Genomic DNA, 25,737 nt, shown 5'->3' with positions numbered 1-25,737 from the left:
CTTCAGTACTCCATCTCTTTCTGTCAGGTATACAGGTTTTCTGTGTTGTGTTTTTCTGATTGCTTTGCAAAAGTATGATTAAAAGGCATTCTGGAACCTTGACTATGTAAGACTTAAAGAAACTTAACATGCATTTTATCAAAGTGCACTGGCAATAGTCAGATTTGCTGTCAAGTGGTTCCTGTGACTCCTTGGCGTAAATGAAGTTACCCTGATTTCGAATGTATGCTAGTAAGCCACACCAAAACAGCACAAATATAGAAACAAATCGAATGCAATTAATCAGGTAAAAAGGAGGAATTTAAGGCCAAGGAGATTATGGGGGTTTTTTAATTACCAGTTTGTTGCTTTTATTCCTGGTAACTTCTGATTCAGATAGCCATTGAGTTACTGTTAAAGAAACCAAAATGAATAGAGCATCAGTCTGCACTTACCCTTTTGAATCGTCAGTGAGCTGTCACCAACTGACAGCAACCAGCAACCAAACTGAAGGTTTGCTAGCCAGCAAGCTGTACATTAATTAGTTTCTTACACAGATAAATATTCAAGCAGTCTAAAGCAGACATCAGAGATTAAGATAGTTTGAAAGAATTATATTCTTTAGTGTCCCACTTCAGCTACTTTCGAAGTTTTCATGGTTTACAGTTTTATTCACCTCTGTGTCTGTTACACTACTCCTTATCACATTTTCCAGTCCCAGCTCAGGAATTTACTGTAGGACATGCTAAGGCAACATTAGCACTTGCAGACATAATGGGCTAAATCATAAAGGACTTCTTCCCTTGTGTGTCCACAGCAATGTATGCCAACAAATTCCTTCTCCACTAATTTAAAGAATGAATTTAAGCATATCTGAAAATCTGGTTTGCCTTCAAGTCAAATTCCCCATTCTACTGGTGCTAGATTTATCTCCACTACAATCCAGTTTGTGTGGACATGTACAGACTTTGTGGGCCAGTATAAAAGGCAAATTCGGACAGACACAACAGGACCCAAATTCTATCTTCAGAGCCAAGTGCATGATCTGATAGGTGCTGCCCTGGCAGCGTGGTAGCGTTGCTGGCACAAAGGTTAATTGAGGGAATTATGCAAATTAAGTTAATACACTTCTGTACTGGAGGATAATATATTTCTACACCTTAGAAAAAAAAAAACAGAAAATGGACATTTCCCTTCCAGTTCATTTTTAAATATACTCACATGCCAGGCACAGAAAAATACAAAATGCATTCATACTAAAGGTATTTATTGTATTAGCAAAGAAAATTCATGCTTCAGCTGGTGGGGTCTGATCTACAATCAGAATCATGTATGGTTATAGATATTCTTTATACCTTATTATTTTCTGGTGCCAATATTAATAGTGATTTTTAACACGATTGATTTCTATGCCAACATGAAATTCTGAAACTAAGTGTACTTAGCCTTCAGTTGAAAAAGACAACAATGGAAAAAATAAAATGGAGCACTTTAGGGCTAAACGAGCTATCAGTCTGGTTTAAAATTTTCAAAATTGTATATACCCAATTTGAACATGATTTTAGACACTGAGGAGCCTATGATTTATTTGTTTTCAGATTTGAAAATTCACCTAGCTTCTTGAAAAGTTTCAAAAGTATTATCAAGATTTTTTTTTTAACTCATACAATACATTAGTAAATGTTACATTCATAGCAAACTGAGGTCCAAATCATGCAGCTATCCTAATTCCTTAAAGACTTTCATGCAGGTAAAGTAATTCTCAAGATGTGGATGGTTATAAAGGCAAGGCCTTTGCTCTATTGTGAAATGCCCTTACTGTGTTAGGGCAGAACTGTACCGGGAGAATACTGAGGTCAAACTAGCTTCAGGCATTGATAAATGCTAAGTTACCAGGAGCTGAACACTGAGAGGATGTATTTTCCCACCCAAGTGGTTCTTTACTCTCTAACAAGAAAGAAAGAAACTGGATTCAAATGAATGCACATCTTAAAAAAAAAAAACAAAAAAAAAAAAACAAAACCCCACAAAAAACTATTTTTCCTCTGAAAAACTCCGTGTTTTATTTAACTGACTGGTTCTTACGATCTCCTTTAAAAAAGAAATTAGCTGTTAATATCCTGGGAAATATTTGTGTTAAAGGTCATATTAAACAAAAGTCAAATCTAGACTATCTGAGGAGTCTGGAGAAGATGTTTAATGCAAATTTTTGTGAAAAAAGATGTGTGTCACTGCAGGTCATCTCTGAATATTCTTGTTGGGGTTTCTCTGTTGGATATGCAATCTCAGCTAAATGTTTTGAAGAGGAGGAATCAAATAAATTGCCCTATTTTGGGTCTTTCTCATCTGTATACAGTTGTGCAGCTCTAGTAGACCTGAAAATTGCCCAGAGACAAACTTTTAAAAAATAGAGTGCTTTTGAGGCAGAAAATTGCTTTTCTGCAGCATGGTCTAAGGGACAGGATGTGACAGGAGGACAAGGAGTTGTCACTATGTAGCGATATTGTAAAGCATATCTTACATAACAAAAAGGATCATTTGTCTCTCTTTTCTTTCATTTTAAGCTACAAGCAATTTAATTGAAACAGCTGAAGGTGTGCCCTAAACCAAGAAAAAGCCATTATAATTTACAATTAAAACTGAAAGTTCCTCCCTTAACCCACCTGTAATAGCTATTTATTGCAGAGCGCATGTGGTATGGATGTCTGTCCAACACTTCAGAACCCTTATTCTCAAAAAAAAAAAAAGCTCATTGTACATGCATGTCAAATATTAGCATGATTCGGTAGTATAATAAGAAAAGAAAGTAGTTTGTGCTTTTGATTAGCCTCTTGATGTTTGAGAGTGTTTTTGTATGGCTTAATTTTCCTTTTTATGGCATTTTGTACATATAAAACAAAATGAGGAAAGGAGTGGAGGGGGAAAGAAATGTGCCATTTATATACTAAGGATATGAGGCCTCCTTTGGGCCCATTATACATTAATGGGTCAGCTGAGATTTATTAGGATATGTATATTAATCTTTATACACATTCACATACTATAATTGTTCCTTTGGTACTATAATGTGATTAGCTGTGAATTTGTGCAATATTAACAATAATACAGATTTCCATATTACAGAACAGTAATAACAAATGGTTATTAAAAATGCATGTAAAGTATGGGATGTGAAAGCACTTCCAAACTCTCAGTAATCCGATTATGTTCTGTTGTTTTTAAATACCAAAATGGTTAAGTCTTTACAGTAAAGTAAAATCTTGTACGAGAAAAGCAAAAATTTTATGTTCCACAGAATTGAACAAGTGAGTCTAAAACTGTCTGAAAGAAAGAGTAGTGCCTGTTTCTCACAGAGAGCCGAGGTGTGGATTTTTGTATTACTATTACTTAAAAATATACCAAAAAATAGAATACAGAAGATAACAGTAATGTTCAATAGTAAACTTTTCCTAGTAGGATGCTCTTGTATATAGGAGTGAGGTGCAGTGTGGAAGAACTGTCTGGGATCCCTGCTACTTCCCAGACAGCCAATTCAGCTTCGATACCTCTGCACTTCAAAACTGAGAGGAGCTTCACTCCTGTCTGGAATGGTATGAAAATATTTCCACCCATAGGGCAATCATTGTGTGATATACAGATATAGTACAGTAGGAATATAGTAAGGGAGAACTATTAATTTTGTGAAGCCATTTATTTTTTGGTTTCTGAAATGGTGTAAAATAGAGCAGCCACTTTGATTTCAGATAGTTTGCAGCAGTATTAGCTCTGTATGGCACAGGGTTGTACAGCCTCCTCTGTTACTCTGCTTCTGCTTTGTGATTGGAAATGACAGAAGTCCATGAACTTGGCTTTGAGAAAGACAAACAACATTGAGACCTTTTTATATTCTTTTTTATAGGATACATACTCCTTCCTCAAAAATTGGAAGCTTTTCTCTCAAGTTGTTTTAATAAGGTAGTGATGTTTGTTTGGTGAAAGTTGGTTTACCCTCCCTTCATGACCCCATAGTAGGAGGGTGTCTTCTTTGACCCCTCTTTCTTGAATCATCAACTTCTATGTTCACCTTGTGTATATTTGGGGGAACAGAAGGAATTTCTTTATTATACCTTCTACTATTTGCCACATAGACTTAAGATTCAGTCTTTGGTGATTTCTAAAGCTCTTACTAGCATCACAGTTCCCACTTTTCATTCATCTGATGTGAGAAAGTTTTAAGATTTATTAATAGATTACAGACTGTAAAACCAGACCACAATGGAAGATGACAATCACTCATTTTTGGCTTCATCTTCTAGACATTCTGCTTTTCCAACTTTAGTATTTTTTGGTCCTCCAGGCCCCAAATTCCCTGACAGGGTGTGCCCTTGAGATGCACAGGGTAAAACAGATTATTTTTTCTTATGCATTTGAAAGGTGTTCCTTAGACTTTCTTTGTCCTGTTTTATTGTGTTGTTACCTTGAATCCAATGACCTGATAATCTCAAACCTGAGTTAAGTTTTCATGGGCTGAAAATGGCGACTCACAGACTGTAGGAATACCGTTTTCCCGTATTTCCATTTTCTGCTCCAATGTTCAGAAATCTTACAAAATAAACAATGTGAAGTAACTTAAGTGTAGGATTTCTAGCTGTTTTATTTTTATACAAACTGGAAAGATGACACCTACCTTATGCCTACTCACAGTAATATGCAATTTAAGTAGAGGGACTTTTGTCATGCATTTTACATGAAGATGATGAGCATTCTATTGTATTCAAATGCTTGTGGAATTGCTGTAAAATGACATACAGCAGGTGGGCCAGTGTCATTTGTGGAAAGTCTCTCAGAGCCGCAACTCGAGCTGCTGATGTCTCTCATTGGCATACCATACTGCTGCAAGGCAACTACTCTTTGCTTGCTTATCTATTGCATTTTATTTTGGTGCAAATTGATCCCTTATTTTCAATTCATATTTGGTCTGTCATTTGCTTCTGCTTATTAATTTGTGGCTGCAAAAGGGAACAAGTAAAAGGCAACCATTAAAAGCAGAATTCTGTGCAGTGTAGTTTCAACAGCAAGGTGGGATAGTCCAGGCCTTCTCTCATGTGCTGGCTGTTAAAAGTGCCTTCTCTCATGGTTGATTGGACTTGAAGGGTTTTTCTTTTTACTTTGCCGTAACCTAACTAAATGTTTTCGTATTTTAGCTATGTCAGACTATTCTGATAGCTGTTGTGAAGTCTTCAGTATTTTACAGTGCTTCCTCATAATTTTAATGGCATCTTTGGAAATGTGTATAGCCAGGCAATGTATCAATATGGATACTTACACACCATTATGGATTAAACTCATTTATTAATATAAATTAATCTCAGCTCAAAGAATAAGTATGCATATACATTAACAAATATGTTGGAGAAATAGATTAAGAGCATTTTGAGCTGTTTACATAACTGACATACTTAGTGTTGTAAAAAACCCAACCATTTTGTGTAATGAAATTATAGAAAATCTGCTTTGATTTTGAACAATTTTTCATTATCTGTTGAATTTAGATTTTCAGTAATCTAATTTAGAGAAGACCATTTTATAATTGTGAACATATTGTTTTAAATAAAATTAAGTAGAAGAATAAAACTCCTCAAGTTGGAACATTGCTTACCCAATCACATTCCTGTCATGCTCTTCAACTATGGAATCTTAAACTAAGGTATTCTTTCAGAAACTTTATGGAACCTATGTTTCCAGAACCTATAAAGGGGTATTTTCAACTATCTATGGTACTTTTGCTGCTTCGACCTCATGAAAGCCCTCAGGTTGGATTCCCTTGTTTGCTATCTATAAATATTTCATAATATTTATGGAATTATAAAACTGGTCAGAATACCCCTGAAATTAAGCCATTTTCTTTTCCCTGGAAGGGAACATACCAAATGCTTTGCAAGCAGTGCAGGATGTATTGAGCTTAGATCTCCAGTGGAACTCCACTGCTTCATACTTACCCTTATACAGCAATTTCAATTCATAAGCAAGGTCAGGAATGTTTTTTCTTGATTGATCTTTGATTTTGAAAAGTTTATTAATCCTAACTTCTATTACATTAAATAAGAATTATGGATAATAATAATAATAATAATAATAATAATAGCACTATCATATTTTGAAAGTACCTTCTTGTCTGCTGACAGATTTATCTCCCAGTGTTCCAGCAGGCTTTTGTCTGTTGAGTGCCCATTTCTTATGGAAGGGAAGCGACATTTCTGAATCTTCCAGAGAAATTGTGGTTAGAAATGTTCGTTAAATGTTAGAGATCATACTTTCAACCAATTCTACTTGAAAGGTAGTTCAGTGTCTTACAGTGTGGTTAGTAAGCTATTACTTTCTTTTACAGGAGTAATTTTCAAGGCAGTGGGGTACACATTGGGTACATCCTTCTTCAACATGTACTACAGACATCTGCTTGTTATCTAACATAGGCTAGAGTGAGCCTGAAGGTTTCCCAAGCTGTGTCCCATGCTGCTGCAGCCCCTTAGGAAATGTCAGTCAAGAATAGTGGGGCTTAATGCACCCGTAGTAGTTGTAGGCTAGAAGGAAGCTTCAGTTGCTATTAGCTGGGGTTACGGATACTCCAATTTCCTCTTATCTCAGAACACCCTGGCACATCACTTGCACCTGGCAAAGAGACCTCATGTGCTAATGGTATTCACTGTGTGTGAGGACTTATACATTATATCTATACGCTTTGGGACAGCACAGCCATGTTCAATTACTACTAAAATCCACAGCAGTCACTTACTGATGCTTGTGACGCATAATTTATAGAATGATAACCTTCTAAAATGTGTGAACTTTCCTTGATGGCAAAATTACAGTTCCTCAGTATTCTTAACAAGACTGCGAATAGGGAGATAATATTATCTAAAGCATAGCTGGAAAAACCTCCTATGTTATTTGTATAGTACTGTAATTTGAAAATGTGATTTCTGTTTCATAAAATGATCTTTTAAAAATATTCAGAATTCACTGCAGATGTTGAAGTGTCTGATAGAGTTCAAAACAGGTTAAAATTAGGCCAAACACTGAAAACTAATAATGTTTATCTCTGACATTTAGATCTGCAGGTGTGACTGTATTCAGCAAATGAATCAAACTACAGCAGCTTTGCTATAGAACTTAGGTCTGATACTTGTACAGTTTACGTAGAGAGGAGAGAAAAAGGATCAAAATTCAGAGTATATAATTGCATAGACAGTTCCATTGGGCAAATCTAATGTATTGCATCTTGTAAATCAGAATGGCATTTGCCATGCTGTTTAGAAAAATACTTCTTGTTTTCTCTACCTTCCCTGCTTCTTATTCTTCTTTCTTCACTTCTTTTGGCTCTAATTACTTTGTTTTAAAAGCACTGACAGTTTCTGAGCCCTGCAGAAATACAAAGAAGGCAATTCTGTGCTTCTGATGGACCAGATTTTCTGAAGCAGTGATCTATCCCAATACACAATACAGATTTAGGAAATTACTTTTCAGAAGACATATGCACTTTCAAAGTAACAATAAAGTAATCAGTGCATTTCATGTGACAAGGTCCATTAATATACTTTCAGCAGAAATAATTTGAGATCTGTATCAAGGCAGATTTACAATGATATTTTTCTATATATGTTTTGTCATTTGTCCTACTTTTACCTAGTTACTAGGTAATGTCCTCTACTTGCCATTAAAATAGCATTATTTCATGACTGAAAACTGATACATCTTTCCATATTTGCATCTATAGATGATTCCTTTGACAATAGGGGCGTAAGCACAGATACATTTAAGTTTGTATGTCTTTTTCAAACTTTTCCAAATACTGTAATTTATTCTTTTTCTTCTAGCCTCTTGTGCTCTCCTAGCCTAATTTAATTTTTTTTTCAAGCATTTATATTATTTATAGCAAGGAACAGACTGTAATGTATTTAGCAGAGAACTGTAGGCTCTCAGGGTGAACAAAAGAAAGATAAAATGTCTTTGGATTTTTCAACTCTCTTCTGTCAGAATAAAATTTGACTCAGTGTGGAGACAACCTACACGCAGCCTTTCTCCACCCGCCAACCAGCCCAATGGAGATTTCTTTTGACTCAGCTGGATATTGCCGCTGCTTTCAGATACAGAATGATCCTCTTTGATTTTGTACTGTATTACTGGATAAAGAGCAGGGAGGGAGAGGTGAGGCACGCAGTAACTGTATTGTTGTCGCGTTTATGGTTTGACCATAAACTTGTGGATACAATCACAGCTTTTGTTTATTATTAAGGGGGAAAAAAAAACCACTTTAAGTACATCTAAATCATACTGAGTGATACTAAAGGTTCTAGAGTATGAAATCTAAAGAATCGGCATCTAATATATTTTTAATGTATGATTTCAAACTGATCAGAATCTCAATTGACCTTCAGTTCAGAAAAGAAAAATAGGTTGGGCTCTGCCCTTATGTGCAAAGAACAGTAGTTCAGGCTTTCTCTATTGGTGATCTCCTGCGTAAATTAAATAATCTTTGCAATCCTCAGCTTCCTTTATGCTATATGTGATTTATGTTCCTTGAGTGCTTTTAAGAATACTGTGCTATAAGCTGTAGTATCTACATACAAGTACCTAAATAATTCAGTTTCCATAAGAATATAGTTTCATTTTATACCTGTTTTTATTGTTCTTGTTGCCTGGCCAGCAGAAATGTGAAGAGGAAGGCTACGTGAGGCCTCTCCAATATTTGGGCATCAGAATATCCATGGACAAATACAGTTTCTTCATGTAGTGAAATGAAGATAATTCTTTTGTCCGGTTTCTCTAGGGACACATAGATTGTTCACTCTTTAGATCCATACCTTCCCAAAAAGGGGTCCCTGGAATATTTCAAGAAGAAGGTACCCTCATTTTCTTGAGGTAGCAGTGGACTCTTCTTGATTTACCAGAGGGATCAAAGAGCAACTCTCTCAAATGAGGCCATTCTCACATATCATTATTGTGTCTCAAATTAAATAGAATCATAGAATCACTTAGGTTGGAAAAGACTTTTAAGATCACGAAGTCCAACCGTTAACCTAGCACTGCCAAGTCCACCACTAAACCATGTTCCTAAGCACCACATCCACTCGTCTTTTAAATACCTCCAGGGATGGTGACTCCACCACTTCCCTGGGCAGCCTGTTCCAAAGCTTGACAACCCTTTCGGTGAAGTAAAATTTCCTAATATCCAGTCTAAACCTCCCCTGGCACAACTTGAGGCCATTTCCTCTTGTCCTATGGCTTGTTACTTGGGAGGAGAGACTGACCCCCACCTCACTACAACCTCCTCTCAGGTAGTTGTAGAGAGCAATAAGGTCTCCCCTCAGCCTCCTTTTCTCCAGGCTAAACAACCCCAGTTCCCTCAGCCGCTCCTCATCAGACTTGTGCTCTAGACCATTCACCAGCTTTGTTGCCCTTCTCTGGACACGCTCCAGCACCTCAATGTCTCTCTTGTGGTGAGGGGCCCAAAACTGAACACAGTATTCGAGGTGCAGCCTCACCAGTGCCGAGTACAGGGGGACAATCACTTCCCTACTCCTGCTGGCCACACTGTTTCTGATAGAAGCCAGGATGCCATTGGCCTTCTTGGCCACCTGGGCACACTGCTGGCTCATATTCAGCTGGCTGTTGACCAACACCCCCAGGTCCTTTTCCACCAGCTTTTGTGGGGCTTTCGGGCTTTTTTTTATCATGGGCATTTAACACCTTAAAATACCAACAGGTACTAATAATACACACATTACAGACAGAAGTTTTTAGCCCTTGGAAGAGCAGTTCTTTATGCAACTCTCTTTTTCAGTGAAAATGAAATTTACCCATTGTGCCTTGTGCTAAAGACAACACAGAAAATACAACCACCTAATTAGAAAGAAAAGGTTTGATGTTTTACTAATGCCATCCTGATGAATATTTGAGTTTTAAAGGAAATAGAAAATAAAATAAAAATCTCCCAGAGGAGAAATTGGCTATTTCAGTTATTGTCCACAGTTGTGTGTTTTTGAATTATTTCATTTCTTTCATTTACCCAATCCACCTGCAAAAGCGAACAGAAAAGGGAAATGTTTCTTTTTTCTGATCTCTGTGCAGAAGGACCAAGCTTCATGTAATTCCAGTGATTGAAGAGAATGGAAAAGAAACTCATTTTTCACCTAAATGTTTCTGTAATGTTATAGAGAAGAAATAATCCTTCTGATATGAGTCTTTGCTGCAAGAAAAAAAAATTACAATTGAGAGTTTCACTTAAAACTGTTTCTGGAGTTTATACATTGTCTTTTACCAATGGACTGTGAGTCACAGTTCAGTCTGGCTTTCCTTGGAAACTGTGTAAGTGAAAACAACAAACAATATTAACCATATTAAACTTGCATAAAGAGGTGCAGTTTATTTAGCCATTACCAATGGAAAAAACATCCTTTCACAAAACAAGAACATCTCTGACTTTCCAATCTGATCGTCTTGATGGACCCACACCTAATTTTCATATCACAACAATAGGAACTGTAATTCATTACTTCACCATAAGCTAAAAATCATAGATGTGGATATTTGGTTGATTCTAAGACACAACATATATTTCCCCTTCCTTACAGACTTCCGCAAGCAAAGTTGCCAGTCTGTTTGTTGCTGTCCTAGAGGAACCACATCTATCCCTTGCCAGTGTTTCTCTCTGTATTACCAGTACCAACTTCTCTCAAATCTCTAATTAATTATGATATGTAAGTTAAACTCAGCCATTTAGGTCCGTACCTACTTAAAATTTTCTTTTCTGTCTCAGGTCTGAAAAATGCTGTGTGCCCAAAAGTCTGTAGTTAATCACATGAAATAGAAATGGGCTGAACACTAAGCGGTTCCTTTGTCACTTGACTTCAGGGCACTCAGTTTCTTTCAAGATAAGACCATTAAGGAGAGAACATCTATGATGTCAATGAGGAGGAGTACTTCTACAGTTACTGCTGTTAGGATTTTAGATTTAACATTCATAAGATTATACACTGACTGACTTAGTAGAAGCTCGCAACTACACTTTTAATGGAGCTGCTACAGAATTAGAACAAACATTGTTTGAAGAACCAAAAAGACAGGTTTTGCTTCAGAATTTAAAGTGCTGTAGTGCAATTAATACATACGCACCAAACTGAATTCTGCTAAATGAAGGTCAGTAAGTATACATACTTTATTGCTGTAGTTCTACCCTGTAGTACAAGAGTTTAACTAGCAAGAGCATCAGAAATTGAGTGATTTTCCCATTACTGCAACTCAGACAGTCAATACCAAATAGAACCTAAAATGTTTAACAGTGAAGAAAATGGAATCACCGTGCTAAAAACTTAGCATCTCTTAATGTCTGAACAGGTATTAAATTCAAATATAATAGGAAAATTACCTTCAGGAGATATTAACATTCACCAGATCAAAAACATTCGTTTTTCAGGCAGCTTTAGGGACAATTTGTATATCAAACATGTTTTTTCAGAGGCATTCCATATCTTGTAGTTACCAGTTGTAATGTTACTGTATTTCTTTTTCTGATTTTCCCTAATATCTTCTGTGTAACTCTAATCAAAGAACAGCTCTGAATTTATACCTTTAAAATTACTTAAATCTCTTTAAATATGTGACTTTGATACAATTTCAAATAAAAGTAAGCTACCTCTTTTAATCCCTTATTATATGAATTCATAGTTTAGTGGTAATAAATCAGAATTCTTTGACACTAAAAGCAGGCTCTGCAGTGCTCTGTATCATGTTGTTTACCACTTTTCTTGGAAGTAATTCTGTCTTAGTTACATTTTTCCTGCAAAGAAGTTGCTTGTGACCTTGAGGAAGTCACTTAGTTTCACTGTGCTTTCACTATGTATTAACAAGGACAATTTTTATTAAAACAACCCACATTATTAATGACAAAATATAAGACAAAATATGTATTCCCTTTTCTTACTAACATATGCATTGGTTGATATTCCATGTTGTAATCAGTGCTTTCAGAACTCAGAACCTGAGGCAAAAGAAAGGATGTAATGAATTCTTTGTCACACAATTGTCATCGGTCTTGGGTTTTTTGTGTCAACTTCATCACGCTTTTCACAACTCCATTCATCAACTTGTGCTCCAAAATGCCAGATGCACATTGCAACACAGATCTGGTTCAGCCCAGTCCCCTGTGTGCCCCCCATTTAAAATGAGCTTTGATTTCTCTGAATGAGCTGTATTAGTACTTCTGAATGCAGTATAGACATTGCTTTTATATAGCTTTTAAAAATTACTTTTAAAAAGTGTAATTAAGAACATACTAGGCTTTACAAACACTTGCCTTCCTACAATCTGTTTTTATACACACCATAAACCAGTTACAGCATTTTGATATCTGTAGCTGAAATACTGTATATAGTCTTTTGTTTCCCCTTTTTTTTTAGAAGCTACTCAATGGGAGCATTGTTTTAGCTCGTTTTGAAAAGGTTAGCTAATTTCTCAGCAGCATTTATTTGTTTTGGAACGTGGTCTTAAAAACTTGTCACTTCCAGAAACACACAGATATGCATAATGTTGTGAAGAAAATCTGTTCAGTCTTTACAATTTAACTTAGAACTATGATTTGCTAAGTGTTATTATGACAAACTGTTGATGTAGTATGTATAGGAAAGAAAGGTAATCTTGAACAAAATCAGACATTTGGAAGGATGTTTTTGAAAATGTGATTAGTTAAGACAAAATGTGGGAATAGCTCTCTTGAAGGAAACAACTGTGATGACGAGTTACCTAAAATTTTACAGTCCTTTTGTTTGCTTATACTGGACTCTGGGTAGCAGTATCCTAGTTGCATCATGGAGTTTTTATGTAAGCTGTATCCATGAGGGAACACTTTGAAGCCATGTCCCTTTGCACAGTGTCCACATAGCAAACAGAACTCCAGTTTAATCTTAATTCCTCTCATTGCTTGGCCAGATCAGAGCTTTTCTTCTTGATGTTCTTGACATCTGCTGTAGTCCACTGTTTCTTTGTAGCACATTCATGATTCTGCATTAGCTACCTGCTTTTCCTTCTGAGTCTTGCACATTTCTTTTCCTATCTTTGCTTTTAAACCCAACTGAATTCCTAGCTTCATACACATGCCTTTGATGCTGTTTGACTCTTTGAAGCTCTCCCCCCCAAACTGCTCCAGTTTCTTTGAAGGAATCAGGGAAACTATTGCTGTCTCTTGACCCATTCCCTTAACTCTGTCATGCCATCTTTACAACAGGACATGAAGAGATGTTGGCATCTGAGCCACTTCAAAAGCCACAAAAAACTCCTCAGTTAAGTTACTGGCACATGGAAAGAAGAAACATAGCATCAGGTATTAAACTCAGCTTCCTTTAGTAGCAGTACACCCTTGTAGTTCTTCTGAGACCACAAAATTCCTCCAAAGGAAATTTCATAAAAAACCCCCACTGGGTACAAGTTATATTCCCCCTGCATGCATACACATATTTATCATTTTTATGTCAGTATGTATGGTTTAAAAATTCAGCAGTGCTGATTCACTGAGTACCCTGGCATCCTCTTTCAGAACTCCTTAGTTGCTTATGAGGGTGCTGCTTGTTCATCAGCTGCTAAATCATTTGACCACATCTGATGTAGAAATGGAGTTGAGGGGACTCATTCCCTATGCTTTTCCCCTCCTCTAACTGTACATCTTGGAGAAGAGCAGACTGTCAGCGCTGAGAACCCTGTGGAACTCAGGTCTTAAATACAGGAAAACTACAAGCCCTTACAGGAACAGAAAAGAAGAGCTGATTCTTCCTTAAGCTTTGCTTGGAATCATCTCACTTGTTAATGGATATTGTCTACCACTTCTTTTTCCTTTATAGATAAGACCATTACTCTGAAGATAGAAATATCAATGTTCTCCTGGACCCTGCATGGGTGGTTTCATAAAGCCTGGCTTCTGTGGGGCTATATGTAAAAGAATAGATAGACTAAGCCAGGAGAAAATACATGCATTTTCTTTCTTCATTGTCTACAGTAAGCTCCTGCTACAGGAAGAAGTAAGTTGACCTATTTTTTTCAGAGAATACAAACAAATTGATGTTTTTCTAATGTAATTTTCCATTTCAATTCAATTTGATTAATTTCAATTCCACATTGGAAATGGGTTTGTTAAGTACAGAAATAAAAGTTACTATTCCAAATAAGTTCTTTTCAGATCTCATCCTACCAGTTTTTAGGAGACATCTTGATTTTGTCCTACTTTGAAGTAAACTTGTCTCTAGGACACTGCTTCAGGGTACAGTTGATGCCTTTGACACCACGGTGTAGTCAACAGTGGCAGCAGTTGTCATGAGAAGACACTTCCTCAGAACATGCTATTCTGTGTAAAAAGTCTCCTCTTTCATGGTAAACACCCATTTAACACCCAACATGTCTGTGTTCAGCAACAGTCTCTACCTGAAGATCTTCTGTTATGTTCCCACCAAGAAGAATCGTTTCCGCTTAGATTATATCTATATGGGCTATAGCTCTTCTGATATAAATTCTGCCCAGACAGAGCAATCAGAATCCCTATGTTCAATAACTAAGGGTCAGTGGCAAGTGTCCCCTGGCACCTGCACTATCAGCACTGCAAACTCTGGCTTCAATTAAAGAAAATGTATAAAAGTACACTGGAGAACTTTACCTTCTCCCCTCTTATAGCAACCACCATTATATTCTCTTTTTCAGGTGTTCTTCAGGTTTTCAGTTTGCCAGTCAAAATTGTACTGCCTGTGGAAGCCTAATATATCTGACAAACAGGCTTTGTATACTGTACCCGTACCCCACAGCTATATAGTCCAATTTCTGGACATATCTTCTAGCTCTCTCTCTGAGAGACTCTTGTCACAATAAACACTTCAGTACAGATACAATCTTAACTCTATTTAGAGACTATAGAGTCAAGTCCCTTAAGAGATAAGAGGAGTTTTATGACAACAACCCTATGTATATTTACAAAAAGTGATTCATGCTGAATACTTATTTAAAATAAAAGAATCCAAACGCTTAAACTGAAGTTCAGTAACCCCCTTGCTTCCACAAGGGAAGCTGCTTTGCAACTCTCACTCTGCAGGATCTTCCATCACTCAGTTTTCACATCAGAAATCCCTGCAAATCATGCTAGGCTACTAATAGTTGGCCTATTGTCAGAAATGAACAATTCACGTCCTTTATCTTCTTATGTGACAGCCTTTTGAAACTTTTGAATGCTGTCTTCTGCATTTACCTGTGAAAACAGTCTCTATGATCTCTCCTCTGCAACAAGGATAGCTGAGATTCAAGCTCTTACAGTTAATTCCTTTGCACTGTTTTCCGTAAGGACAAGTGGTAGGATCCATCTGAAGCTTCTACCTAAAGAGAATTCTGACTTTCATGTACTGAAGGAAGTTAACTTGCCTGTATTCTTTCTTAAACTTCACACTTCTCTGGAAACAAATCTCCAAAAATTAGGTGTTATAATGAGGACATGACCTTACAAGACAGTCTTTTTTCATCAGAAGCTGAAAGACCCAAGGAACTGCCAGTCCCCTCTCAAAGACGTCTGGTGTGTAAAATAACACCATCAAAATCACTAACTCTTTTTCTCATGAAAGGTCCACTTGGCTGCAATTCAAGCAGAAGCAGTGGCTTTCCCATGAACTTTCTTGTATTTGACAGTTACCATACAGCCACCTGGAGCTCCTTTCACACTTTTGCTAAATGTTATGCACTTCCTGAAGTGTCTAGAAAAATTAGTCTTTGAGAAGTCCAGCTCTGAGTCTTTACTTAACTAAAGAGTGTGACGAACTCCTCCAGTTCATTGCAAGGGATTCTACTTGGAATCGTTACCACGTAAGTTTACAAAGCGACAGTCACGCCACAGAAAAAAAAGAATTACTCACCTGAAACTGTTACTCTTCAAGATGTTTGTACGCATATTCAAAGTTCTCTCACATGACTGCCCATCTCAAAGTCTTACACAACTTCTTGGCTACGTCATCTTAGACAAACTGAGGATTAGGAATATGGTCTGCCTCTTTTATTATGTTCTGGAAAGCACACAGAACAGGGCATATGAAGTGTCTTAATGGAAATTGCTAAGGTAAAAACTGTTGGACTACCAATGCTAGAGTATTGGTAACCGCAGTGTGAACTGATGTATAGATAACACCTCTTCAGAAAAGACTGCAACATGATCTGTCTTCATATCCTATTGATTACTCCTCTGTGTCAGTGCTATACAGTTGTTGGTAAGATTATGTGTTGTCTTTAACAAAAGAGGATAATATACTCTTATTAAGTATTAAAAAAAACTTTTTAAAAGGTCTGGTGTCTCCTCCTATTAGGTAGATGTTAAAGGTGGCCTGTCATTTTCAATAGGACTATTTACATCCCAGACCAAAGTTCTTTCTCCATCAACAGTCCTCAAAGCAAGTAAATATATTTTACTTATTTTAATGGTTATACTGATCTATAGATCAGATTTAAACATCAAGTGAAATACTCAATTAGCCCCATGGTTCATAATCCAAGAGTCTGCTTCTGATATATATTTCCAGCATCAGATACTTCAAAGTATTGTGTAATACACATTCAGACTAATGTGTAAGACTGCCAAATTTGCCAGGAATCAGTTAACCTCAGATACAAATTTCTGTCAACTCTTATTCATAGTCGTTCATATGTGTTGAAACATTTAAAGAGGTGGTTTGGTTTGTTGTTTTTTTTTTTTTTTTTTTTTTATGTTTTCTTTGGAAGGCAGGGAAGGATTGTTTTGCTTTTCTAAAGAAACATATACTTGAATTTATAGTTAGTGAACAGAGGGAATAGTCACAATAGGAGAGCATTATCACTGCCTGATCCACTACAGACCCCACTGCACTTCATTGATACACTGTAGTAGAAGTAAGTAATTAGTTGATTAGTGGTGTAGAAGTCAGGCCTAATTCCTCCATTAACATCAAGCCAGTGAGAATTTCACTACAGGAATTAAATTCTCAGTTATTTCTGTCCAGGACCCCTCTATTCGGTGTTGCCTGCATAGGACAGGGTGAACAGATTGGTATAATCTGAGAATGTAATGTACTGTAGAAGTTATTCTTAGCCCTCATCTTCTTTGGTAGCTCTTCTAAAATGCTCCATAGCTCTGAGTATCACAGGTTAATAATAATACATGTGAGAAAGGTTGATGGTTATAAGCATTACAGTTAAACACTGTTAGTACTACATGTGTAATCAAAGTGTCTCTGTGTTCCTGGACTGAAGGAATAAAAGAATAAAAATCAAGCAAACCTATTATTTTGTATCCTTTGATAACATTCTGTCATTTCTCTCAACACTAAAGCTAGCATTGCTTTTATTTCAATGTTTTTGGTCTCTCCAGGTTTGTCACCTGTGTCTAAAATATTTCTTTTTCTGAGCTCAGATGTTCATTATAGAACACAATTACAAATGGCAATGCACAATTATTTTTAAGTGTTTCTTTTTATTTCCTTGGTTTATGTGTTGGTTTGACAGTTACTGCTTGATTGAAGACATTTTTATTGGAACATTTTTTTTCTGAGAAGTTAAGTTGGTTTTAAATTGAGCAGTGAGTGATTAATTCTTGTTCTTTGTTCCACTTAGATTAAACTGGAAGTGGGGGGTTGGGATGTGGTTTCAAAACTGAATTTCATTTGCCATAATATTATTTATTCACACAGATTTGTTACAGAACTTTGAAATTCCTTACTATCTGCTCTGGCTGTAATATAAGCAGTTGTATAAAAAGCTAAAGCATCTCACAATTTGCCAACATAATTTCACAGGACTTGAAGACCTGATCTCATAGATCTCAAAGCATCTATTTCAACCAGATTTCCCTATACTGAAAGGGAAAACAGAGCCTAATGCTTTTTCAAATCAGCAAATTGTGCCCAGGTGATTCTAGGCGTTATATCATTCTGTACTCAGCATAGGAAAATTTCTTTTCAGCCCCAAGTCAGATAATCTAAAGAGGTGAGAAACACGTCATAAGAAAGCAGATTTACCATACTACTTCAAAGCACTAGTCTATCTTAACCAGTGTTATACTTCTAGTTGTAAATGCCAATGTATCACTATTGTTTGTCCATCTCCTTAACTAAGAGGGCTTCTTGCCATGCTTAACTTAATTATATCTGCAGAATTATGATTTGTGCTACATTCAACAGGATGCCATTAACCCGGGGGGTGTGTTTAGTGTTTCCCTGTCATATGGCTGATTAATATTATTCAGTCTTAGAAAAGTAGTGCTTTTCAGTTCCCAAAATGTTATATGTTAAAATACAAATTCATTAGATTTCAATTGAATTATATCTCTTATGAATACTTAGTAAAGCACATAGCATTAATTGGTGCCATGTTTTATTTACACAAAGTAGATATAAATAGGACACTGAAATCCAGAAAACTGCTAATTTTTAAGTCAGTGATTACTACTTCATTTTCAAAGTGAGTCAAATGGTGAATTCACTGAAACTGGAGGAGAAAATTTTAGTAATAGAAACTATTATCCATTATTTGCAAGAATTATAAGGGTATTTAAATCATTACTTTAAAACATTTTTCACAGATGTCTTCCAAAGGTGAAATAACCCATGATTACATATTACAGACAGAACAGTTTGGTTTTAGGGATGCTCATTAGTATGGGGTCAAATTTTAGTTTTATAAGTTAAAGCTTTAAACAAATCTCTATGCTTATTTGTGTAGGCTTCATAGATTTGGATTCCCACTTCCTAAATGGAAATCTTCAACCTTGTATTTAATTGTAATGATTGTCTCCTTTTTCCTTTTTTTTTTTTTTTCTTAAGGGCATGCATATTTTCCTGTAATTTCTCCACAGTATGTGTGTTAGAAGCTCCATGATAAAGCCGGAAAATTGTATTATATTATTATTATGCTATCCTTCTGACACATACAAAAACTGAATCACAAACTTCCCTCTGGATTGCCAAAAAATTATGACCTTGCTTTCATATGTTCATTGCTAAATACCCCTACAAAGTCTTATTTGCTTCTGACTCAAATCTAGTTAATAATAACAGCTCTGCTAGTGTCATAAGTCATCCACAGATTATCAAAAATACGAGGAAGTGCTAAAAAAATTTTTCCTCATCATGTTACTGTTTTCATTCAAAGATGGTGAAACGTTCTTTCTCATGGTTTACATGGAAAGAGCAAAAATTCCTTTAATATTGAAACTTTTGACATTGCTGTGCTTTCACTGGGAAAATATGTAAAGCCTTCTGCATATATCTATTCATTTTCTTGGTGATCATAAATAGCTTCTGTACAACTTGACAGCTTGAATGTTCCCTCCTGAATTAAGTTCAGGCCATTTGTTGGGTAGCAAGGGAAAACTCATATGACAGATGCCTACACTAGCAAGCCTAGAAAAGTTCTAACAGCACAATACTTACTCTTCAGGAATTATTTCTGTGTTAACAAAAGCCCATTTTCCCCCAGATAATTAAAAGAGTATTAGTCTAGTTCTAAAGTTATTTTTAGATAAGGTGTAATATAAAAACTGTCCAAACAGACTTGCATTTTAAAATATTTGTGTTTTTTAAATTTTCTGTAGATTTATTTGAAAACTACTGTACTTTTATGACAGTTATTCAAAATTGCAATATTAAAATGTGTAAGCCTGTACCATATGACTACTTGCCAATACAAAATTGTATATATTTCTGTTACCGCCCATAGCTTCAGAAATTTATTTTCCAACAAAATATATAGCCCTCATCTCAAACAATCTATAAGAATAATCCTTCTCTGAACTGTCTCCAAAAATGAGTATGTATGTTAAACAAGAGCAAAAGGTTTGCAACAGAAAGTAAATGTATTCTCAGCTGTAAGTGGCCTTTGAGAGTTTGACAGTATTGTCCACACCAAATATTGTTTCCCAATTAAAATGAAAACGTAAACATTTAAAAATAAATTTGTAAGAGAAATGCAAATGCTTGCACCAAGGCCTTACATGCTTATTTTCACAGGAATAGAAAATAATTTACATAAATGCTCTTCATTCCTACTGTCATATAACTAAACGGCAAAACTACTAAACGCCCTTTCCCTATATGGACTTATAGTTACCAATGTATCAGCTGAAACAATATACCTGTATGTATAGCTGCAGCACTCCCTGACTCCATTATTAACACGCTGAACACTAGATTGCACTTTGGTACTACAAGCCGCTGGTAAAACAACAGGCTGCGAAAGTGGCTACAAAACTAAAGAAACTAAAACTTTAAAAAGAAAGGAGGGTGGCTGTCACGGAGGTACACTAAAACTAACTCAAAGGAGGGACAAGCTCCAACAACTTTATTTCACAAAACAGCCAAAACCACACAACAGAAACCATGGAGAAACAGCGATAAACCTAAATCAATCAACACTACAATGACATTTAACACATAACAGGTTCGAGGTGTCAGTCGGGGTATGGTTACTGCACGTCAGCACACACAAGAACGATGATCCGAAGTGCGCACACACACTCACTCACCAAGGGGGAAACTCTCTCTCCCTCCCAGGGGGTACCCAGAAGACAGAATCGCTCACCCGGGGCGGGGAGGCGAGGGCTCACGCACGGATATATCCAGAAGGAACCTCTCACCACAGGAGGCGAGGGCACTCAGTCCCGGGAAGTTTCCTCAGGCGGCGTCCCAACCCGAGGGGAGAGGTCCCGGACACAGGCCCGCTGCTCCGAGAAGAGCACACGCCAAGGGGGGCTCCGCTGGCGCCCCACTTATACCCTGGGTCGGCTCTGAGCTGCGGTCATAACTGGTCACGATCTAGAAGCTTCTCCGAGCCAAGGCGCCTCACTGCCTGGGGACCCCGTCTGGCGACCAAGGGGTCCCGCCCCTCCTGCTCCCCTGCCGAGGTGTGTGCGTGCCAGGGGGCACGGCACAGCACAAAAGGCGCGAAAGGCCGGTGATCGCCATGCCAAACGCCCCGAGCTTTATCGGGGGGATGGGGCGGAGCGTACCAGTCACAGCGGCCTAGGTCAGATGAGTAGTTTAGTGAAATACCAGGCTGCCTGTGAGACACAGAGAAGGTTCAGCAAGGGAAGGAACAAAGCCATAAGCAAATGAGGTTTGCACACATAAATTCACAACACCTACTTCGAAGTAAAACTTTAAATCCAAATAGTCAATGTGTGTTTTAAACTGACTGTATTCTTATTATATATATATTTATTTTTTATATATAATGTATGTATTATATATGTAAAATATATGTCGAGCTAGAGGGCTAGGAACTACAACTGATACATTATATATATTGTAGCATACTCACTTCAGTGGTACCTAGAAACTCATCTGTTCAGTCCTCAGTTTCTGACAGTGTTCGTCTAGTGCAAATGAAAAAGCTGCTGTATAATTTTTTCCCCTATGAATTGATGACATTTTCCTCAGCAGCAGGAAATCTCTATCCCAAAGTTTTCAGCAAATAGACAGATTGCATGTGCACATTTTTTTCAGTAGAACCAGCCTATCTCCTTGTCTTTCACGCTGAATCTTGTTTGGGACACGAAGGAAAGACGACAAAGGAGAGTACATCTTTTCGATGCCACACATGCAAAAGCTGTGATGTCAGACTTATCCTGGGGCAATATAAAGAGATAACTCTCTCATCTTAAATTTTCTCTGTTGTTTTACAATAATCTATTCATTTATTCCAAATATTCTGTCGTTGTTTGTTTTTGGGAGGGAGAGGTTGGAATAAGGTCTTTTTTCAGTAGCTTCTGATAACTTATGAAGGCTCCAGCATGTTGTCTGGTTTCCTATCTCACTCACTATCCCTCTTCTGTGCCACCTCGTTTTTTCATTCTGTTTACCTGAAGTTCTTTGTCTGGGGATACTCACAGAAGCAGAAATAAGTGAATTTTTATGGGCATGCTTGATGAACTATTTTGACAACCTTCAGAAGAACTGATGAGGTTTAAATTTGCTGTCCTGAAATACAGAGCATTTATATACATACGGCAGAAACCTGTTCCAAAGACTGAGCTATGTAGGTAGCCTCTAAAAGAGGAAAGAACCAAAATGTACTCATACATGTTCGTCTATTGCTATTTTGATTAAAGATATTTCCTTCAAAGAATATAGTAGAGTTTTTGCTGTTGCTGCTTTCAGACGTAAACATTCAGATAAAAGGCAACATGGGATCATTTTGAGACAGTCAAGTTGAAATCAAAGAGAATTTTCAACAGGTTGGCAATCCTTATGTCTGACTAAAACCTAAAGCCCTAGTCTGATGCGATTTGGATAAAGAAGTGTTTGAGGCTTTTCTTGACAAGAAAGTGAGACTAAAGGTTTCTTGTCATTTGAATAAGAAGGTTTCTGTAGCTCAGTAAATCATTTGGTAATACTTCTTTCTTCTCGCCACTACCCTCCCCCCCCATCCACATAGGTGAAAAGTGAATTTAAGAATTTTCTGATCTTGCAGGTGGTATGGTATACAGGACATAAAAAGAGAGAAAACCAGTGATTTTACTATATGCGTTTCTATCTTAGTAAGTAGCAAGAGATGCAGCTAAATATTCACATTTAATTCAACACAGTTTGGCACAATTGTCCTTCCCTACTGTGGGGAGACCTACATCTGAGTTAGCAGAAGGTCTGAACTGGCTCTCCCAAGTTACAGAAGCTTTGCCTCCAGATGAGTATTAGTGATGTAATTTGCAGTGCATTATGGGGAAGCTCCTTTGTAGCTTTTTGTGTCAGACATAGGTTGTGAATTAACGCAATGTCAGTTTTCTAGCCTTTTCTATAGTTGAAATAACTTAAAAAATACATCAATTGCTATACAACAGAGTTTGGCTTTTAATACCAGAAATCATGTGTATGTGTGCCTGATTTTTTTGCTTGCTAGATGTGATATCAGCATTCCCATGAATTTTCTGTGTTGCCTTCATGTGGGAACAAATGCAGGTCTTCAGTATTTAGCCATGGGTATGTTTTTCTAGTATCTATTTGTATTACACTTTATTAAACATTCCTTCATATTTTTAAAGGCCCTTTCTTTTAGCTGTGGTAATACAATGTCAAAAATTTTAGAGACAAGACTAAGAGTCACATTTTTATGTGTGGTTTTTTTTCTGTTAATTTCAGTCTTTCTTGCAAATGGCAAGTGTTACCCCTGTTATTGAATTGCTGAATATCACTGAGCCAGGTATCTAGTAAAAAACGCCCACTTAATTTTATTTATCACATCCAAATGCAACTTAAAATAGATTGGTTGTACACTGATGTATAAGCTTAATGTATTGAGAAGTACCCACACAAGAATCCAATGTAGTATTTGGGCTGTGAACCAACACTTCAAAATCAACATCCACACTTAGTTCAGCAGAAGCAATGTTTTACATTTATGATAGTTTTGGAAATATTAAATGGAATTTGCCACCTTACTGATAAAAAAAAGCAAAAGCAGAAAAAGTAATATGTTCAGAAAGATCATTTTTTCAAAATTTTGCACATTTTCAGTCTTCTGAATTATTTTGTTTGAGAGGAAACACTTCAGAGAAACAGATCAGCTGCAATTCAGTTTATTATGGAAACACGTAAAAATCATCACTGTTTTTCAGCTGATTGGCTGACCAGTGCTGAGGCTTTTTCCTCATCATGAGCTGGCTATTGTGTCACTGTCATTGGCAGTAATAAAAATAGTGGCCAATGGACATAGCCTTAGATCATGTGTTTTAACAGAAGTAATTTTTTTTACAGGGCTATTTCATGCATACTGCCTTTTAACAATCAAAACAGGGTATCCTCTGATATCCAGCTTGAGAGACGGGAAAACTATCTAACTAACAGAAAATCCAGGCTCGATCAAATAGAACAAAATGTCTGCTGGACTTTATTTTGATTTCAGTAGTCATTTAAAAGAAAAGGATTAAATAGTTGCCTCATTTAGGACACTTGCACAGCTCCTAGACTTTTCAGGTGCCAGGAGTTTATTTCAGGTAAATAATTAAACTGTCAAATCCCTGAATCTAGAAATGAAAGCTGAAAAGAACATATTTTTCACAAAGTTTAGTATTCTTGTGGATATGTGGAAACCAGCTGACCAACTTTGCTTTCTTGTTTACAAGTTTCAGCTTCAGCCTCATACAGTGCAGGGACTTCATACAGGAGTATGCATCTTCATGCTGTTGTGCGTATATTGTGTGCATCTTCATATACTGTTATATTCAGATCTGCGCAGTGAGGGAGCTACCCTCCATGTAGGGATATTCTGTTACCTCTGTGAAACCATCTTTCCTATCTTCAGACTAAGGAAACCTGTTTTCGTGGCATCTGTGCAGGGCAGCAGTTGTGATATGGAGGTTGTATAGTTCAAAACTGTGAGGTACTCATCTTCAGAAAGGGTAATTTTCTCAAGCAGTAAGATTGTCCTTCAAATGCTTTCACTGTTAGAGAGAAATCCCTAGGATGTTAAATGCAATGGAGTCTTGGTAGAAGGGGAAGAAGCCCACCTCATATGGAAGCTCAAAGGTAATGTGGATCCTTGGACTTTTACAAAACAGCATATTCAGGAGCCTTCTGTATCTCAGAGACTTCGGAGAAAAAGATAACTGAGCTATTATGAGGTATTTTGAACCACCAGAAATTAAACAGCAGAAATATTCCTTTCACAGTTTCCAAAAGGCATTCACTAGTTTTGACCTGGTTTAGTTTTGATAGCTTAGCTTCTCATGGGCAGCTATGCTTCATCCCTTGAGTTTAATTTTACTTGACAAGTTGGGATCTTAATATTTGTTAATTAACAGTTCATTCTCTCATCAAAACTGCAGAGCTCCCAGATGATTGGCTAGTATGTCCCTAAAGTTGTGCCATACATAATTGTTGCACCTGTTATAGTGTCTTGGGGCCCTGGAAGTCCATGGGATTTAGTTCATTCTGAAGCTCAACATATTAGTGCTTTATTTTTCTCTGTGTTTAATAAATTCTTAGCCTTGATGTTCTGTAAGTCATTCCTCTGCATCTCAGTTGTCACATGCCACTATCAATTTTCTGATAGAACTAACTGAATTGTTATGGGGGGTAAAGAAGTCTATCATCATTAATTAATAAATTAATTAGAGTAGTACTGTAATGTTGTTATTCAACTCTTTAATGATTTTGAAGATGTCCTTCATTTATTAATGCCATGTTCCTCAATCTAATTAATATATTTTCATAGATATTAATGGATATATTGTAAAAATATTTATTCTTTCTACATGTTTGTGTGTGCAAGATTTCCATCTATTTTCAATTGCAGAAATGTAGTTACAGAAATGCAATTATATTGTCTCAAATCATGCAGTAACAATTTTATGTGACCATCCAAATTAAACATTATAAATGAATGAGGGCCTTACTTGAATTTGCAAATGAGATGTTGGTTAGAATATGTAGGAGGGAATAAATGAAGACTCTCAAGTTGATTTTAATGGCAGCTTATAATTTAGTTATCCATTGACCAGGACAATATAGACTCCCTCCATGTTAGCTGCCAGGTTTTTAACCAGCTCCATTTAGAAGCACCTAGAGAAAGGAAAAAAATGTAAATCCCTGGAATAAAGAAGTTAAGTTTCTTTAATTCATGCTAATTTATAGCACAGGTGTGGTTTTGGTTACATTCGACCCTTTTTGCTTGCAAAATGATGCCTCCATCTTTGGTCTGACACATACTTTGTAGATGGGTTATACCTGTATGTGTTCCCCTTGC

Source organism: Mycteria americana, chromosome 4 (genome assembly GCF_035582795.1).
Source record: "Mycteria americana isolate JAX WOST 10 ecotype Jacksonville Zoo and Gardens chromosome 4, USCA_MyAme_1.0, whole genome shotgun sequence".
NCBI lineage: Eukaryota > Metazoa > Chordata > Aves > Ciconiiformes > Ciconiidae > Mycteria > Mycteria americana.
This window is presented reverse-complemented; position numbering follows the sequence as displayed.